The following is an 11,656-nucleotide window of genomic DNA, read 5'->3' as shown; positions in this document are numbered from 1 at the left end:
AATCGTTTCCAGAGGATTTAGAGGGCAAAGAGTTAGGTACGGGTTGCCGTTGGGGAAAAATAAAAAACACTACCTTCCTCCAAAAAATCTTGAAGATTGAAAGTGCCTAAATTCCTTTGTTCCCTTTGAATGTCTCAACCTTAATCTTCTATAAAACAAGTCTCTCAAAATTTTGTGATTGCAGAGATCTCTTCCTATTTATTATTGGAAGATAAATGTGATTTCCTTCTTCTAAGGAATGCGATTTCCTGCTGGCTCATTACATAAACCTGTCTCTAGCTCAGACTTATCTGCAAAAGGCTTTTCTGACCAAGGCAATAAATAAATCAGCATTTCCCGTGGCTGTGACACACAGTCATTTCCTCACACTCCTAGAAACATTTCCACCTGCATAAGTGGTTACAACAGTCCTCCAAATCATTCTTTTTGACAACTGTCATTTTTAACAACTGATTTCCTCTCATTTAGGAGCATCCTTCTATTTCTACAGCGCTTCAGAGACTTCCTATAATGACTATAAACAAGCAGACAAAATAGATGTTAAGGCAGATAAAGATGGAAGAACCTCACTTAAAACAATATAAGTAATGTGGCCAATTTTTTTTCAAGAGAACAGAGCAAAAGGGCCTTATTTTCAGATGGAAAGACAATTATGCCTCCTTTGTGACAAAAAATTACTTTTTCAGTGTGTAATTAAAATCCTCTCTTCTCTCTAACACGTCATGTTATGCTAAAATTTCTTTGCTGAGCTCTTGAAAAGCATTCCTGCTTCCACCCATCTTATATGTGCCTCAACAGTTCTTTGGGTTTTTTTCCTTTTTCAGTGCTTCTTTATGATTCAAACTAAGAAATCCATCCACTTTTTATTTCAAGTGTTCTCAAAGGAGAAAAAGCCTAACAGAAGCTGCAAAATTTGCAAACTACTGATGAAAGGGTATGTCCTCAGAGCTACCCCATACAAGGACACTGGTTCACATTTCAGATACAGTATAGCCAATATAATACAGTTCTACACCCGGTTATTAACCCTTCTTCTCAGCTGGGTAATTAGCAAAAGTGGATCACCACACTCACATGTTAGGAATGAGCTTGGGCACCTCAGCATATGTCCTAGAAGGGACAAACTCATTGTTTCTTAGGATCTGAATAAGCACAGGGGAAATTCTTGCAGGCATTTATCTCTAGGGATTGCGCAAGGTGCTGCCAGCTCCTGGATCAGCTCCAGATATGCTTCCTCTGACAAGTGGCATTGCTTGAGTGAGAATCAATGAATTCAATATTTGCAAAGCAGTTTGAGATTCTTAGATAGGAGAAAAGGTGGGGGTTTTAAATGATTTTTACATGGTTTCTGCCATCTGATCACCTTCCTCCTGGTTCCCATGTAATGACTTTCTAATATGTTAGCCAGAGTTCCCCATCTGCCATGGGGAAATAAATTCTCAGAGATGCGGGTTTCACAAAAAGACTTGTTGAAATTTCACCAAAAAAAAAAATAAATCAGTGGCTTAAATCTACAGAAATCAGGACCTGTGCTTGCACTAGGGGACAAGTACATGCCACCAGCCAGTTACCTGAGGAAAAGGCAGCAGCCAGGCAGCAGCTGTCCTGGCAGTCCTCGCATGTGCCAGTGGGAGTAGCAAAGACAACCGGGAGAGTAGAAATCACCTGGTGATCAGGCCTTGCTAGTTATTCTGCTCACAGGAGGATTTGCTATTTTAATTAATTCCAGTAACATCTTAAACAAAAGAAATGTATTTAAATAGCAACTGTGACAAGCATAACATGATGTACTAGGATCTAGTTATAGAGACAAAGAAAATAGCAGTCGTATTTATGAAACAAAAGACAGAAGTTCTGTTATTCTGTTTACTTAACTTGTATTATGATCACTTAAAAAAAAAAAAAGAAAAAAAAGGCTGCTGTTGTACAATGGTATTCCACATATGGAGAGGTTTCCACCACAGCCTTTAATGGTGCTAGTCTCCAAGCAGCATCCTGCCCTCATGTGTAGTGACATACTAAAGCCATTTAGCACTGTCACATAGCAAGTTTGCTTTTCATGACTCATGTAGTCACCCTGTGACTGTTTCACTGATTCTCAATTTGTCAGCTTGTCCTCAGTTTTGTGCTTTTCAAACTGTGCTCATGTGTGTATAGCACAGCTGCACGCAGTAGAGCACTGTGCTATGCCAGTGCATGAGCAGGGTAGGCATTGTTAGTTTCTCTGAACCCCCAGGGAAATTAAGTTTTACTGGGATTTTGCAAACAGCAGCTCCAACTGACCTCGTAGTCTCCAGAGCAGACTTCCTGATCTCTTCTTCCTATTTTTCAGTGCTTCTTGTAAAAAACAAATCACTATATTGGTAAGGGATTCCTCGGTCATGTGAATTATTCCAGCTTTCTTCCACCAGATGAGTAAGAATTTGAGAACAGAATTTCTCTGTCATGAGCACTCTGGTGATGCAGGCTGTCTGCATTCCTGGCAGATTTGTGCCTCCATAGGTCTCTCTCAGCCCTCTTTAAAGTCATGCTTATATTAAGATGTAGGTATGTGTGGCATGCATCCATCTTCAGAGCCACTGCTGTAAATTACTCCACTAGTTTAGCTGTATAATATATCCTGTCACATCACAAGTGGTTTTAGAGCTCTGAAATGGCAGTACTCCTTACTGAGGCAATAGTTTATGAGACCAGAGAAAGGCTATACTTCTTCACCATTTTTTACTTGCTTTTCTCTCAGTACTTTTCTTGATTCAGCCTTTAGGGTTCTTCATCTAACAGACTCTTGAACCCTCAGATTCAGCCAACACATTCTCAGACTTGACTGTTGCTTTTAGATTGGCATTTATTTCAAAGCAATCATAAACTAGCAAAAAAAAAATAATGCAGATCATGGAATTCGTATTCCATTTGTGTGTGTGAAAACCATATCATCATCAAAAAGCATCCAAGCAGGTGCTTTTCTACATGAAATGTGGAATGTCTTCCATCTGGTCTCATGAGTGGGTGGCCTTTGTCATGCTTGGGGAAAAATGGTGATGAGGAAGCAGAGAAAACTATGTGTCACAGTGTGCTGGTACTATTACCTATTTAAGTACAACTGCACCACACACTACCCCACAAACCACCCTGCAAAGATCAGACAAGATTTAAAAATATCTTCAGTACAATTAGTTTACTTTTACAATGGCTGAAAAAGGCCATTTCTACAGACCAACCTGAAACAATGTGTGTTAGCTACGTAAATCACGAAAAGAACTTCCTCTCTATCCACACATTCCCGGCAATCACTGAGTAATAATGCCTCTATCTGTTTCTATGTGATCTACTAGCACAGCAACCTTTCCTGGCAAAGATAGTTCCTTGCCTTGACTAAGGTACCGCTGCATTCCTGGCCCTGAGCAGCATTCTGTTGAGATGAAATCACTCCCAGGATGTTACAGGACACTCCTTTTTTCATCTCCAGGTGCTAACTTAACTAGATGGTAGCCAGGGACCAAATCAAAAGAATGAAAATACTTCACTGCTGATGGTGCTAGAACTGGTATCTTGAGCTGACTGAGAGTCAAGTCTCCTTAAAGAGTGTGCATCCTTAAGTTTTTTACAGTTGCAGGTGAAATGCTGCAGGCTGTGAACATCACTCAGCCAAGCCCTTCCCCAGCCTGCTAGAACCTATCTCCCACTGTTGTCGGATGTTCCAGGGGTCCCCTGTGGCATGCTGCCCAGGCTGAGCGCGGTTGGCTGCTGCATTTGGCCACGTCTCTTCCTTGTTCTTGACAGTCTCAGACTCCACAATTGCAAAGCAGATGCTCTAATTGCTTCCTTCCTTCACCTCCTCCAGGCACTGGGGCTGGGCATCTCAACAGAGGGCTGTGGGGCTGTGTGGGTGCTGGGAGTGCTGATGATCACTGCTGCCACAGTGGTAGTTTTCACAAGTTGTGTGTTTCCTGGTTTTTATTAATAATATATCTTCTAATAAGACCACCTTTTCACCAGAATTATAGGAAGTCTGGGTTGGATATTGGTGAACTAAAAACTCCCACATCTGGACAGAAAAGCCCCTTTCATGCATACAGCCACAGTAATCCTGATTGTAGCAGGGAAAATTTATCTGTGTTCACAGGAGCATGACAGGCGTATGCAAGGTCACAAGAATTTTTTTCAATTATGGATCGACACAACATGAATACTCTCAGGGCACAGTGATCCCATCAATGCAGAGATTTGAAATTAATTTATTTCTATTTAACAAATAAACAAATTATGTATTTATTATTTCTATTACTTAGTATATAAATCTGCAGAGATTTATGATTTGATTGATAATTCAGGCTAGCTGCATAGCTGTTTCAGTACTGTCAACATTGCCTTCTATCTTTTAGTGTTTACAGATGTTTAATAATCAGACTTTTTCAGGTTTTGAAAAATAGGTCTATTTAAAAACTTAGAGCATTCAGCTGCATGTTCAAAATTATTTCCATATATAGAACTGTAGCCAGGGGAATATGATAGTCCATCTTAAAAAAAAACCAGTGCCCTTTTATAGTGCTTTGCCCTTCCCAAGCAGAACAAACCCAAGAGAAAGAAATTAGACTGAGCATTAACCATCTGAGGATTGAGATTCTTTACACCTAATTCCAGATAGCTTTAAAATAAGTGTTTACATCTGACACCTGTTGAGCATTTCTGGATTCTCATCCTAGGGTAAACATTACCACAGGACATGAGTCGTATTCTGAAAATGTCTATTTCAGAGAATCACCCTACTGATTCTCAAGGGTGTATAGAGGTCTATCTAAGACACAGATGTTCTTAATTTTTTATGTCAAACCATATTTCAAACTTATGAGCTGATGGAAGTGGCCTCATTTGACTTTATGAGGTTCATTTTTTAAGTGGGAGGTGTGCTGGAACATGTAATTTCAGTAGTCTGTATTTTAGGCATCTCCATACCACCACTCAGGGTGGCAGGAGAGGCACCTGGGCTCAGAACAACTTCTGCAGCTGAGCAGAGCTGCCGCTGGTGTCATGTTCCTGCAAGCACCATGGGGCTGGGAGTAGCTCAGGAGATGTTGACTCTTTTCTTCCTAGTTGCTGTTGAGCTTGGAGCTGGAACTGCTCCTGACCGGAGGCTCTTGTCCTTGTGGGACTCAAGGAGCCCATGCTTGGCGCCAGCAGGGACCCAGCCCTCCTGCCTGCCTCAGCCCCTGGTTCACATTACAGAGTCTGACCTGTAGTAGAAGCAAATGTCAAAACTTGCTCCTAAACTTGCTATGCAACATGGCAGCTCCTCATTCTTCTCATGATCTCAATAACTACTTCCAGCTTCCAAAACCCAGCAGAAGCCAGAACTCCTACTTTGTACAAGGGTGAGAGCTTAACCTGCCCCTCTTCTGTTAATGGGCTGCTGTTCTCCCAGCTGCACAAACCCTGCAAAAACAAGGAGCCCTTGCCTGGCAGGGACATGAGGTATGACTTGACCTGAGATGCAGTGCATCTTACTCTTGTTAAAACATGGCTTATGCTGAATTCAGAACTAGGTATCCAATTGTTCCCCTTACCTTCCCTCACATGCCTTATTATATGAGACCTCCTGCAATCCTTATGTATTTTAATATAAACACTGATTTTGGATATACCAGAGCTGGCCTTGCCTGCTGCTTTTATCATGGGGCAAAGTACCAGCCAAGGCCCGAATAATTCAGATTTCTTAATGTAGATAAAAATCAGCATGTTGGCAGAAAGGCACATGGAGTTGCTGGAATATGTTGTCATACATTTCTAACAGGCAATCCCTTTTAGCAGGCAGAGACCTTCATATCTAAGTCTTCTAGAAGTTTCAGTGATGAAAAATTTGCATTTGAGAAAAACAGAGCAGAAAAGTGTGTATGTGTTCTTCACATGAACATATGATACATTGCAGTAATCAAGTAATGATCATGCATGTGCATAGGATAGATCCCAATATTCTGCTCAAGGATGAAAACACAAGGTCTCTGTAACCAGATGCAAGAACAACAATTCAGTCCCTCACCAATGCATTCTCATGAATTTTTGGGATTTTGAAATGGAAAAACTAATCTAACAGTGTGAGACAGGGGCAATATAGTGGTCCAGAAGAATGTTATGGTCCCACACTCATCAGAAGATTCTTTTGGTCCACTACTGTCACCCCTGCCCCCTCGAAATTTCATGACCCTTAAATGTCTTTGATCTAAATCTATATCCTGAGCACATAATGGAAAAACAAACACATTGCTGTGTGGGATTAAGAAATGGAGACAAGAAGTTACTTGTCATAAGTATAATTATGATAAATAATTATAACCCAGGAGTTCAAAACTTTTTTCTTTCTCTCATCATGATTTTAGGTTCCTTACCCCTTGTAAGGAGCAGACATTAAACCAAAAACTGATCAATAATTTTTTTTCAGTTTTTACTGCCTACAAAATTCTTCATCCTATACATGGTCCAGAATTTCAGTATCCTACCAAGCTGAAGATACCAGATATCATAAGCTAAATACTTGCAGGATGAAATGCCACAAAGACCCCAGACTAATAGAGTATATCCTGTGAAAATACAGTATAATCTTTTAGTAACAGTGATTTTTATTTTATTAATAATAATCCTAATATTGGGCAAACACAAAAGCTAAACTTTGAAACGTGCACGTGAAAAAACCAAAAATACTGTGAATATGAATTCGTTTAAATTTCTTGGTGCCTGAATTCTACCAGGACTACCTGGTAAGCAACTTATCACAAAGCTCACGTCTGCCTGTTCACACTATTACTTCAGTTTTCAGATAAAGCTCCTTTTCATCTTGATTTTGGCTCAGCAGAACTTGTCTGCATGAATTATAGTTCAAATTGCACAGAATTATCTGCTTCGGAAGCAGATATTTTGTGGGACAACATTGTAATACCAATCACACTTAAACTTCTCTGATCTTGACATATAGGAAACAAAGCTTATATTTACTGCACAAACAACAAAGTAGCAGAATGAGAACCCCAATCAAAATCAGTAATGTCTAACAAAAATAAATCTATGACTGATACTCGAGCACAAGAAATAGCCCTACTACATTCAAGCATCATTCCTTTTACAGAATCACTTGTTAGTTTTTTCCTGATGGAGCAAGGAAGTGCTGAAGCCTTTACAGCAGAACATGCATCACAGTTACTTTTTACTCTTTCAATTACAAAACATATTGTGGAACAGAAAGCTTATCAATGGATTTCTTTTACAAGTAACTGAGGGATTAAGTAGTAGATATTCTGCCTGCTCCAAATAAAATGTAACAGAGAAATACAACAAGTAATTATGAAAACTGAGCCACCTGGTCTGGTTGAAGGTGTCCCTGCTCATTGCAGGGATTTGGAACTACATGACCTTTAAAGGTCCCTTTCAACCCAAGCCATTCTATGATTCTATGAAAATCATAAATATAAGTAGAATAAAATGATACAACTATAGACTTAAGGGTGTTTCGCTTGTAACACACAAACTACTGTCATCATTATTTGTCTACCTGAGCCTTTTCCCCATTTGGTTCTAAATTCTCTTTTTTATAATACCTTGAAATCACCTTTGTCTGGCACAGAAGTTTCATCTTTCTGTTCTTGAGGTCCACCATCTCTCAAAGAACCGAAGTCTGAGTCTTCATCCTGAAGAAAGAAAGAAATTATAAGCAATAGCGTTAAAACAACAGCAGAAGTATTATCAGGGTAGATAATTAATTTCTACTTGCAATAATTTATGCTGAAACCTCGATTAGAACACCTGTTGGTTACACCCAGTTGAGTTACTGCTTTCAGATTAATGAACAAACCACCACATAGTTTGGCACACACTGGCACAAAATCTGTATCAGGGGTACCCTTTCAACAAGTCAATGAAGGAAGAGCCATCACAGCTGTGAGATAACCTAAACGTGTCTCTGTAATTATTCTGTGAATAAAGGTTTGCTTTTTGTTTCGAATATTATCTTTTGGCAATCTGCTCCTGCTCTTAGCTGTGTTAAACCTCAGTTTGAAATATCCCAGAACATATTCTCTGGGTTCAAACACAGAGTGTGAAACTTGTTGCAGTTGCAAAATTTTAAATTTAATGTTTCTGTTTTTTTCAGGAAATGAAAGTTCAAAAATAATTCTACAATGTAGGGTGCCTCCTTTTGAAACACTTTGTAGAACACTATTAAAGGACAGTTCCTACCAAAAAATTTTGAAAATATTCTGTTTCTGTTTCCAGAGTACTTCCTGAAGTGATGTGCCTCCATTCAGTCAGGGAGCAAACAGAACAATGCATAATGTACTACTAGTTTAAACTAAAGGCAGATCTTGAAATGATGAAGAGAATGCAAAGCAAAATGGAAAAGTCAGAACTAAAAAGGGAATGTGTAAATAAAATTCAGTTCTCTATTCCTGGTCTCTATCCTGTCCTTATCCCATTTTTAATAACAAAAAATATGGGTTGGAGACATTATTATACATGTAAAAATTTTGTTATTGATACACAAATATGAAGTTTTTAATAAAAGTAGCATTCAATTACAAAAGAAAAAAGGCATTTTAAGTCTGGGTCTGGGTTCAGGCTGGTAATTCAGCCCCTAAAGAATGTTTCCTTCCCTGTTCATTTTTTCCACTTTCTCATCTTTTAATGTCCCCTTAAGACCCTGACTTCTCTCATTTTTTCTATGAAGATGAGTTTTTTGGTTCCTGTGGATTCAGGAGGACTTTTGCCGCTGAGAGCCTTTCAGGGAATATTTCACCTTAAATTCCTTAAGGCAGAGACATTGCTGCCTAGTCCCATCAGACAGCAACTTTGTACACTAGTTTGAATACAAACATGCTCACAAAGCAGGATTTTGTTTTCTGTCAAATGCAGAGGACCTGAAGCAAATTTTTGAAGCCATTTTCTTACCTCTAGTCCTTTTGTCTTTGATGACATCATGGTCTTCCCTGGATTCATGTAATAGAGTGTTTCTGGCACCTCTATGGGCAGCAATTCTTGGGACACATTTTCAGCATTTACTTCTGGCACCTCTACAGGTAGGAATTCTTTAGACAAGTTTTCAGGATTTACTTCTGTCACCTCTACGGATAGGAATTCTTTAGACATATTTTCAGGATATACTCCTGGCATCTCCATAGGCAGCAGTTCTAGGGACATCTTTTCAGGATATACTCCTGATATCTCCATAGGCAGTAGTTCTAGAGATGTCTTTTCAGGATATACTCCTGGCAACTCCAAGGGCAGCGGTTCTAGAGATGTCTTTTCAGAATATACTCCTGGCAACTCCACGGGCAGCGGTTCTAGAGATGTCTTTTCAGGATATACTCCTGGCAACTCCATGGGCAGCGGTTCTAGAGACGTCTTTTCAGGATATACCCCTGGCAACTCCATGGGCAGCGGTTCTACAGACATCTTTTCGGGATATACTTCTGGCAACTCCATGGGCAGCGGTTCTAGAGACAGGTTTTCAGGATCTACTCCTGGCACCTCCACAGGCAGCACTTCCCAAGACATGTTTGCAGGATGTACTCCTGTGGGAGTCAATGACAAGTTATTTTATAAAATGACCTGAGGCCCCACCCATCTCATCTCTATAAGTAAAGGACTCCCCTCCCACTGCCGAAGACAGTGGCGTGCCAAGGATAGACTGCTCCAGGGAAGGACCTTGCAGCACAAGCACAACAGCCAAAAGGAACATGGTATCTTCCTCTGGCTGGGAACCTCTCCCAACCTGTGCCTGCCCCATGGGTCCTGCACTGCTGCCATCCTTTTGCTGTGGTTAGCAGAGTCATGGGCTGTCCTGCCAAGCAGGGGAGAAGCACAGAGAGCACCACCTCTGAGACCTGCTCCTTCAAAGCCATTTCTTCCCCACTGTGGCGTAGGGACTGTCCTGAGCAGAGACAGCTCCTGTATGGGGGACATTGAACCCTGAAAAAGGCCTCTGAGTGTAAATAGCTACCACTGACTTACCTGTGTGCAGGCACACGCCTGTGCACTTTAGTCAAACCTCCCCATAGGTGGGGGGACCTGAAAAGAGATCCTGCTGCCTGGAAAGAGGCATTGCCCTCTGCCACACAGTAACCCCCTGGAAGAGGGCCACCCCCACTGCCTGACAGATCACTGCATGGACCTGCACCTCCCAGCTCCTCCTGGGCTGCTCCCATTTCTTCTTCCCAGGGGAGCAAGGCTAGGGTGTGGGCACAGGGCTGGGTCAGTTTGCAGAGGTGAGCTATAGGTAGAGGAGGTGAGTGAGGAGCATGGAGTAGCAGTATCAGATTGCGTGTGATAGGACAGTGGGGGAGAAGGTGTTAACAAAGGTCTTAAAGTCATGCAAGCATGAGCCAGGATTACTGCTTCATCTGGCAGTACCTTAAATACAACCAAAAAAAGCAAGGAAATCTGTAATAGCTGTGAAAAGCTGGTAGAAGTTATGCTTTCATAAATTTTCCAGAGAAAGGCAATTGAACTTCACATGACAACTGCAGAAAATCTCTGTCAAGATGAATGGAATATATTATCCAGTGGTTAAGTTCTATTAGTTTTATTTTTACAGAGATTTTGTTCAACTAAAGAGCATGAACGAACAAAAGAGCACATGAACATCTCCAGGCATACCCAGTGAAAATTATCATCTTCAAAGACAGAAAAACAAATAAATAACAAACTAGCAGCTCCAGTAACTGTAGGTTGTGTCATAGCATCTGCATTTGCAGCATGAAAAGTAGTTCTGCCCACACTGGAAGTTCAAGAGCATCTTTTGGCCTCAGGTCATGGACACACTCTGCTGCATCCTGGAGAACTCCTTTTGCAGCTTAATTTAAAGAACAGCAATCATCTTTTTTTTTTTTTTTTTAACCTGATCAGAAAAGACCTGGTTGACCTTGGAAGACCTGTCATGGGACACTAAAAATACCATGATACTGTTATTAGAGCAGGCCAACTTTGCCCAGGTTGATTAGTTCAGAGAATCATTAGCATAAGTGATGTAACAGAAACCCCTCTAAAACTGATGAACCTTACAAAAGTTGAGATTCCTTGTCCTCAAGAAAACCTGTGGAGAAGAAAGATGGATTTTGTGTAGAGGCTTCCATATCTGCAGAGTGAATTCCTCATAATACGCATGCTTAGCTATCTAGAATGATCTTGCGACCTTCAGCTAAATCAAGTGCTGAAGTCACTACTCTGAGTGACTCCACAGGCAATGCCATAAAGAAAGAAAACTCCAAGGCTCTCATGAACAACTGAATGAGTGTTATCTCATTTAAAATCTGAATTTACAAAGCTGGATGGTTTCAACTTGTAGAATGAAAAGCAGAGTCTTCAAGTGGAATGATTTTATTTATTCACATTTCATATTTCAGTAATTTAAGGATAGATTAAGCAAAATAACCCACCTGTTTCAAAGATTTAAATGTAGTTGCCCTGGCAGCAAACCACACACTACTCCTTTAGTGTAGTACTTATCACAGTTTTATCTTGCTTATCACACAGAATGTGCCAAAACCAGTACAACCTTGTACATCCTCTACTGCTTAGTTTTCTTACTCGCACTACAATGCAGTTTGTAGAAGCATCACTAACTTGGCAGAGATACCTATATTACATCTGACTGCAGAGACAAGCTGTGGAGAAACGG

This window comes from Manacus candei, unplaced genomic scaffold, assembly GCF_025592945.1.
Source record: "Manacus candei isolate 608988 ecotype Guabito, Panama unplaced genomic scaffold, ASM2559294v1 h1tg000033l, whole genome shotgun sequence".
NCBI lineage: Eukaryota > Metazoa > Chordata > Aves > Passeriformes > Pipridae > Manacus > Manacus candei.
This window is presented reverse-complemented; position numbering follows the sequence as displayed.